Below are 9146 nucleotides of genomic sequence, written 5' to 3' on the forward strand. Positions count from 1 at the left end.
GATCGTGGAATGTGCTGAGAGTCTGCCTGACCAGGGAGTGACGGTCAGCAGAGGAACGTCACGGTGGAGCTCCCCGTTGGAGGAGAGGGACTCGGGCAGACCGCATGCTGCGTGAGCTCGAAGGAGCTCCCAGTCAGAGGGCAGATGGAGGACACGGGGTGGAACACTGCCGAGAGACGACCAGAGTGACGAGGGCTTCTGGGTGAACCAGCATGCGAGGACTCTAGCTGAAGCAGCCCGAGTGATCAGACACAAAGTAGGTGTCAAACGTGATAGATCAAGGCCATGTCCAGGGTGCTGTAGGGAGCTCCCGTCAGGTCCTGGGGAGAGAGGAGAACCCGCCTGCTCCTCCTCACGTCCTCTCCAGTCCACTCCCAGCGCTCAGGGGACCTGTCCGCGGGGGCGGCTGTCCGTTTGCAAGCCCCACGCAGTGCAGAACCTATCTGTGACTGGAAAGACCAACAAAATTCCAGAAGCTCTAATGTCTACGCTGACTTACTCTCTAGGAATAAGATTCAGGGGCTCAGGAGAGTATTCTAATTTCTCCTCAGATCAGAAGGAAAACTAAAATATTTTTAGAAAAGAAAAACGTTTATGTATATTTATATAATTGACAATTTTCTAGCTCAATTATATTGCAAAATTTAATGTGAATATTTTACAGGAGAACGTGGCCCATGCGTGCACAAATGCAGTGGCCCCAATAATTATAACATGGCCTTGAAAATATCCTGGAAGTTTTTGCACACTACAAATGTGTGATTATTATCATTGCTACATCTTTACCTCCATCCTATTTTTCTCATGTAATACCCTATTATCACACACAGCTAAGTTAGGTAAAAATAGTGTAGGCAGTCAGACAGGGCTGGCCCTGAGGGAGTCAGTGCAAAAGATGAAGACACATTGCAACTGACGCGGGAGGCAGATCCACGGGAAAGCAGGCCTCAAGACGGAGACAAAACGAGCAGGTCTAGGCACCTCGCGGAGAGACAGTCAATACATTAACAATAGTATCGGTTTCCCCAGTGTGTGACTGGGACCCCTGATTCCTAGGGAAGAGCGTACTTGCCAGGTACGCTTGCTATGTGACCTGCTTCCCCATTACATCCACATTGCCCAAGTGGCTGAACTTGTAATCTTATTGGTTGATCGTGGTTTTATCCCACGTTGTACCTACCTCACAATTTTGCTCCCACCTCGTGATTTTGCTCTATAAAATTTTCTCTGTAAATTGCTGGGGTCCGCAGCAACCCACTCAGGACCCCTCCTGTCTCTCGGGAGCTATTCCTATTCCCCAGTAAATTTTCATACGCTTAACCTCTGTTGTCCCTCAGAATTCATTCTTTCACTTTGGGGAACACAAACTTGAATATATATATAAAATTTCTCTTTTTTTCTATTCTGCCCTATCAATGCATCCATATTTATATTCTGTAAGGCTAGCATAAGTTTATTCTTACAAATTTTGGATGTTTCTAATTTTCTAATTGGTTTCTACTTTCCTTGTTTCTATAATCAGGATGATATTGGATGGGTTTCCGAGATGAATAATTTCATCATTGGTGACACGGTAATGCCTGCTTCTCCCTACAGTTCTTTCTCCCATGCTGTGTTACTGAATGCTTATTTTACTGCTGAGGAACTCTAGAATAATGATAAGCAATGGTGGTGCTAACAGAAAAAGAAAATGCCCTTGCTTCCTCTTTTACTGGGGACTTGCCTGACGCATGGCTTATGTTGCTGCATCTCAAAGCATACAAAGGAGATCACAGAGCATCAGCGCTGTGGTTTATTGTAGTCTTAATATCAGATCCATAAGAGGGGGAGAGAGTAGTTCCCAGGGCCATGTGCTGGGTGGAGGGTGACCTTCTATGGGGGACGGAGGCTCTTAACATATCATTTTTAAGATAGAATAGTCTTTAGTACAAGCCTCAAAATGCGTCTTGAGAAACATCCCGGAGGGGTTGTAAAAAGTTAAATTTGCAGTCCTGACGTAGCCCTGGAGTGCTTCTCCAAAGACAAAGAACACCAGGGCCCAGATAACCACCTATGACCCTGCCTGGGTTGTTTCATCCTTTCCCTGGCCCTAGATAAACACTGTAACCATAAAGGAAATGTGTGGTTATCTAAAGGGGGACATATAGAACAGAGTACAGAAAGTATATATCATTGTGGTTGGGCTCACGACCCGGGCCTGAGCCAGTCACGTGGCACAAGGAAAACAATGTGTGGCCAGGGCTACAACATTCCAGTCTGTTACCATGGAAACCAAAAAAGGTATATAAGATGGAAACAAAGGCAGACAGGGGCTCCACGTTCCTGATGTCCCTGCTAGTCAGGGATGTGCAGGGACCGGTCTAAAATTAATAAACTCTGTTTGCCCTAAATAGAGTCCTTCGATCTTCTGTGGAATTCAGCCTGTTTGACGCTATACTTCGTACCTGTCCCTCCCCCACACTGGCTGGGACTCACTGCTGTTAAGCAAGATCTAAGATTTGACTTCAGAGGGTTCTTGTTTTGCTTGGTTTTCCTTAATTTTATCTTTAGCTGGTAAATAACAACTGTATTTTTATGGGAAGCAATTTTATATTGTCAAGGGATTAAATCAACCAAAGTAACACATAACCACCTCTCCTGGCTCTCCACGTGGATGGATGTGGGCAGGGGATTTGTTTTAGTTATATTCAAAACTAACATTAAGGAAATACTTTATCCTAAACTTTCAATCAGAAATGGATTCTAACGAGTATCGATTCTTAAGTTTTGGGAACAAGTAATCTGTGCATCCTTTCGGGCTCACTCTATGTTGTAAAATTTAATTCTTCACAACTCTATTGAACCCCTCTAGGAATGTCTCTGTAATTTCACCTTTATTTCTTTTCAGTCACTTTGAGTACTCTTAATATTTAGTATAAGACAGGACTAGATGATTTAAAATTGCCTGTGCAAGTTTGTTCATGGTCTCTTTCTCCTGCCAAATGTTAATGTTTGCTTTTCCCAAAATTGTTCCCATTTATCAATCTTGTCTAAGGGATCTATGATTGATCTTTTTGTGTAAATGGATCTGCTGACTATTTGTCCTTGTATTAATTTGTTATATTTAGTATCATACATAGACTAGGAAGCATAATTTTTATTCTAAAGGAATCACGGCCCAGTACAGGAAAAGTAGAAACTAGAGAACATTAACAGAAGATAGCTAAAAGTTCAAGAGTCCAAGCATTGCTGAGGAGATAAGCATATCTGTCCAGTTCAAAATGAGTTATTTAATTCTTTCTTACATGATAAAATAGAGTAGGAGGATGACACTCTCACCCAAATAGAGGGAATACTGCATTTGAAATTATAAAAGCAAGTACTAACCAATAAATGAAAAAAGCCATAGAAAATAATCCAGAAGAGTTTTTCAAAGTAGAGAGCATAATATAAATTAGTGTGAAAAAGGGAGTATATTGCCACAAATATGTAAGTAGAATAAATTATTCGATTAAATATAGATTGTCAAATTGAAGGGCAAATCACAAATTTTATTAACTTGTATTTTCCAAAGACATGCATAAGCCAAATAAATATGGAAAACTTCAAAGACATGAAATGACTGCAATTACGAAGATATTACTAAAGAAATGCAAACCAGAACAAATCTGGTATGTAAATACATTAGAAATAAGAACAAGTAAGTGCATGCTCCATTTATAACTGTATGGAGGTTCAAATTATCACAAAAAGATTAATTGTGATATTACAAATTTTGACAACTTATGATAATGTGGCCTCAACTCAAAAAGAGGAAAAAACCTGAAGAATCTGAGGAGGAGGAGGAGGAGGAGGAGGAGGAGGATACACAGGGAGGTTAACAGGAAGGAAAAAAGAAATACAAATAGGAAATTATGGCTTTATACTGAGAAATTACAATAATCTGTTTCAAAGAAAAAATAGCACTGTGCATTAACAGAATATTTCAAAATTAAATGAGCAGGCTGCAGTTGTTATGCAGATGTCTGTATCCCATACGAGAAGAGCCCGTAGTCTGCGGGGCAGCTCAGCGGTAGAGCACTTGTTGGACACGTGGAAGGCCCAGAGTTTGCTCTGTGCCACTGCAGCAGAATAAGAATACACGTTCTTTACGTGCACGCAGGGATTGTTAATAAGGAGTGAATGTGAACTGGGCCATAGGTCAAGAAGCAGCACTTAGCCAGGTGTGATGGGGCACACCCATAATCACAGCATTAGGGGAGGATGAGGCAGGAGGGTCACAAGGTTAAGGCCAGTATGGGAAATGTAATGACACAGGAAGACTCTGATTTAAATTAAACCCTAAGAATAAGCTGCGGAGATAGCATGTAGCACAGTGAGAAGACCCTGGGCTCAGTCTACAGTACTGACAAAAAAAAGATTTAAGACATAGGATAATTATGGACAACAGGAAACCCTGTGTTGTGTTCCTGCAGAAATTTCTGATATCAAGGGAGAGAAATGTAAAATTTTCCTTGACTGAGAGACTTTGTTTCTATTGTAGGAAAAATGAAGTGAATGGGGCTATCTGGAATAAACAATCCAAGAAACGTTTATTTTTGCATTGACATAATTTTTATATTTTTAAATTAAGAAGATGAAAAACTTCAAATGTACAGTACTGTGTCTCCTTCCAGTCCTACCAATTCTTCACGCTTATCCGATGTGTCCCTGCCTTCATAATGATTCCTCCTTTCCTGGACTTCTGAAGCGGAGGGGATTCTCCTGGGTTTTGATGATGGCGCCTGCATAACTTTGACGGCATGGAGGCATGAGTGAGTCGGTCACCAGTCTTCTGTTGTGCGATTCTCCCACAGAGGCCGTGTTTTTCTGCTTCCTCCAGAACCCTCTTTCAAAATAGTTATTCCTGCTCATTGGAATTTCCAACTTCATGAGAATGCCATTGTTTTAATGTGAAGCATTGAATGATAGGTCAATTTGTGTGGTTATTTTAGTGCTTGATACAAAGGGCCATTTACAAAACACAACACAAATTATTTCGCCCCGTTCCTTACACTTTGCTTTGGACACGTGGGCCTTTTCCTCCATGCACCCAGTAGTAAGGGCCTCCAAGGGTCTCAACGATGTGGTTTCCTTTAGGTATACATTCTAAGGCCTTAAAAGAGTTAGCTCTTTTAAAGACAGGTTATATTTCCTAGTAGTTTATTCTTAATCAGGACAATGTCTTTCTACTGGGTGTTCTATAAAATGCACCACAATCTGGGTATCTAAAATAACAATTATTCACTTTTAACATGTGGAGAGCTTAAGAAAATTAAGAGAGCCTCCGCATCCTAGTCCATGAGTGAAGTGTTCTCAGTCCTTCCTCACACGGCAGAATAATGAGAGTCTCCCGGTCCCTTGTAAAGGACACTCATCTGTAGTCACCTCACTTCCTGAGAAATCCGCCACCATGACCTCATCTACCCTAATTAGCTCCCCCAGATCACCCTTCCAACACGGCATATTGAGGCTTAGGGTCTTATCATATTTGGGAACAGAATGAAGACACTTAGTTCACACAAGGTATGGCGCTGCATTGGAAGATAACCACGTATTGTGTGTCTTCTCTGAGGACATCGAGGCTCCTCACGCAGGCTACCAACAGCTGCCAGGACTTTCTAGCCTTCATTTTTACCATAAATGAGATCAACAGGAATCCTCTTCTTTTACCCAGCATATGCGGTCTACTCTGGTATATGACTTCCATAGCTTCCTTCCCAGCCACGGGGGGATACTGGAGAGTTCCCTCATTTTGCCCACAGGACAGGGTGAAACCCCGAATTACACCTGTAGCGGGGAGAGCAGGTCTACAGCAGTGCTAACAGGAACGTGATAGGCGACTTCTCAAACTGGGCCGCTATTTCCACACCTGAGGATGGATGGTCTGGAGACAAACAAAGCACATCTCACTCATGGCGCTGAAGGGCAGTGAGAGGGGGCTGGATTCACGCGTGTCTCATGGCGCGCAGTCACTAAGGGCGAGTGATGAGGCCGGGGATGGTCGCCCACCGGGGCCTGCGGCACAGAGGAGAGAGAGGGGGAAGCAAAGATCTGGGGGCTGTGAGTAAGATGGGGTATTACTGGTTCTGAAAACCTCAGGAACTGAGGGGATTACAGAGACAAGACGAAGCATCATCTCGTGAGGCCCCTTTCAGCTGCTGCTTCGTACTTTCAGTTCTAACACCATGCTTGAGATCTACTCTCTGACATTTTTCAATTTCATTTTCTTTTTAGCTTATCTTTGGCTTTTTTGACATGTGTTGAGTGACGGTGGCCAATTTCCTTCTGTCTCTCAGGTGGCCCCCAAGGACACATCTCTGCCCCTCCGCGTGGTCTCCTTGATGCTTCATTTCCGCTGGACCTGGGTGGGACCGGTCATCACAAAAGGTCGGGAAAGTCTGCAGTTTCTCGCAGATGTGAGAGCAGAGACGGACAGGAAGAGTCTGTGTAGCCTTTGTGAAAAGGCTCTCAAATGACGCTGTATCGTGTCTTACATTCATAGCGACATGATTTCCTGACCAATAAAAAAATTACCGGTAAGTGTGGTTGCCGTGCACTATGATACTGAGAGTCCAAATGATGTAAGTCATGGTGTAGGACAATATTTGGAGACATGGAAAGTCTGGGAGGCAGATTCACACCGGCGTGCAAACATGGCTGGAAGAAATGTCATACTTGATTCACTACAGGGGTCTCACTTTTTCAAACCACCATGAGCTGATTACTGGTTTCAAAGATTTTACCCAGGAAGCTCTAGTCCTTCCAAATACCCAGAAGACACTCCACTTGCTACATATTGGTCTGGAAATTTTCATTGCTCATTTTGTAATTCTGACCACGCATTGAACGACTGTACGCCTATGGCCTCTCTGACGTGGCTGCCTGTGACTCGTTTTGAAGCTGCCTGAGTGACGGGAGTTATACACATGCGACACTCTGTGTACTGCTGCCCACGACCTCCACAGGATACTCCTATAACAGGCGCAAACGCTACCAGAGGGAAATGGGGGAGGGCTGGTATTTCCACCGTCTCTTCCATTTGAAGTTATGCACTGCCGTCTAAGTCTTTCTCAGGGGTTCCATAGGTATTTGAACCACAGAGTTTAGTATCCTTTCTCCAAAAGTGTGAGATTCTGTACCAGTGTCATTGTTGAAGAGATTAATATTGACTCAAGGTCTTCAAGCCTCTGGTAAGGAGAACATAAAATGAGCCATGGTCTTTGTTTTGATTGTAAATGATGTCAACGGCCTTTCTAACCTAATATCTCAAATAAGGAGAACCTAGACTTTTCTCATAAAGTTCTTCAAAGATGTGACAGTTGACTGACTATGTCAACCGGAGTAAGAGAAACTTACTCAGCTCAGCTAACCCATACCCGAGGGTGTGGAGATCCAGCCTAGTGTGGCTTGTACCTGGATGGTGTAAAGGGGACATGGAGAAGGATGGAGCTGCTTCGTTTCTTCAGAGGAGCTCCCGTCTTCCCCTTCACCTTGGACATCATCTCCTGGCTTCCAGCCCAGACTCTTCAGCTTCTGATCAGATCCCCTAGCGTTCTGGCATAAGGTCTGCTCCTTCCATTGCAGACCCACTGACATGGACTCACAAGGGACACTGCGCTAAGCTCCGGACCTTCGACTGAATCCTTCGCTCTCCAGTGCATGGACATCCTCTGCACTCTTCCTCACCCAACTCTGTTTGTGGCCAGTGTAAGCCACTCTTGTAACTTCTTATGTATTTGTATATCTTTCTTATATCTGTTTCTCCAGGAAACATTGATACAAAGACTGAGAGGAGACTATAGTTCTCAGTGTACTTAAATTATGCTACACATTATATGAATTTTGCTGTATGTTTAACCAACAACATTTGATTTCGATAATTTGTTTTTGCATGTGGGTGCTGTGGGAACAATCGGAGAGAAAGGTAGGAAGTTCTGACTCCAGAGTTGAGATTTCGCTAACACCCACGTGCGCTGTTTGTTTATATGGGTTTCACTGAACTATTTCTTCTTGAAAAGGATTGACATTTTAGGAACGCTATGATATTTAATCAGCCATAGGCTTTATTTTTCTACTCCATCGCATTCCTATGTTAAATATACTTTATAAAACTAAGATTGAAGACACTTAGGCAACTTCTGTCTGTCATGTTCTTTGTCTTAAGTTTGGGATCCCGTTCATGAGAGGGTAATGTATCTTTTATAGCTGCACCCTTGTCTGAAGAACACTCAATTTAAAAATCCTGCAGGGGGGAAAAACAAATCCTGCTGGACACCAAGTGAATTTGGATGAAAAAAGGAAACTGGATGCAGAATATGCCATTTTCAATGTTTGGAATTTTCCAGGAGCCCAAAGATTTCAAGCTGGAGCATTTTCTTTGCATGCGCCTGATCATCAAGAGTTATCTTTATTTGAGGATATGAGACAGGGGTATTGCAGAGGTATGTTGTATACAATCATAATGCTTATCAGTGACCATGAATAATCACAACCTTTTTGTAGGATTTCTGCCCCTAGTTTTGCTCAGGAAATGGCCACAAATGAAAATTTAATAACATACCTTCCAATGTAATTCTTCCACTGAATAATATTCTGATGAATGGGAAAGGAACTCATTTACTTAACCGTATTTTTATAAACGTTCTCCGATATTCCGTCATGCTTTAAATATGGCATCTTATTGCATAACTAGATTTATGCACGTAAAGACATTGATTTTCTCCCTCTAATTATGAAGAATGAGGTAAAATTCACAGAAGTTACCAGTGCGTGTCTGATCTCCCTGAGCATCCCCAGTGCTTGTGCAACGAGAGTTGTGGCCCTGGATTCAGGAAATCCCCTCAGGACGGAAGGGCTCTCTCTTGTTTTGATTCCATTCCTTGTCCTGAAAGTGAGATTGCCAATGCTGCTGGTAGGGGCATAACTTAAAACAAATTTGCTGCCCCGATTCACATCCCCAGGCACCCAGGAAATGGCAAAATGCTTGCAGAGCTCAACAAGGATAAAAGTGCTTTTTCTTCAGTTAGCAATTTAATTTTACTCGGCATTACACCCTCTCCAAAAGCTCTCTGTCCCTCAAAGTACGCTCTGCCTCCTTTTTCTGTTTTGATATTCTCCTCATTTTT

At 42.8% G+C, this 9146-nt stretch overlaps 1 long non-coding RNA gene across 1 annotated transcript; it reads left to right on the top strand.

The window, feature by feature from the left end:
- Window positions 1-6: 6 nt before the first annotated feature.
- LOC102020601 lies at window positions 7-8689 on the top strand. Its single transcript, XR_001231956.1, has 5 exons — window positions 7-256; window positions 1523-1573; window positions 4523-4793; window positions 6318-7728; window positions 8270-8689. It is a non-coding gene; the product is annotated as an uncharacterized LOC102020601 (long non-coding RNA).
- The last annotated feature ends 457 nt before the right edge of the window (window positions 8690-9146 follow it).

The sequence above is a fragment of the Chinchilla lanigera genome, unplaced genomic scaffold (genome assembly GCF_000276665.1).
Source record: "Chinchilla lanigera isolate Chin_1 unplaced genomic scaffold, ChiLan1.0 scaffold00123, whole genome shotgun sequence".
Classification (NCBI taxonomy): domain Eukaryota; kingdom Metazoa; phylum Chordata; class Mammalia; order Rodentia; family Chinchillidae; genus Chinchilla; species Chinchilla lanigera.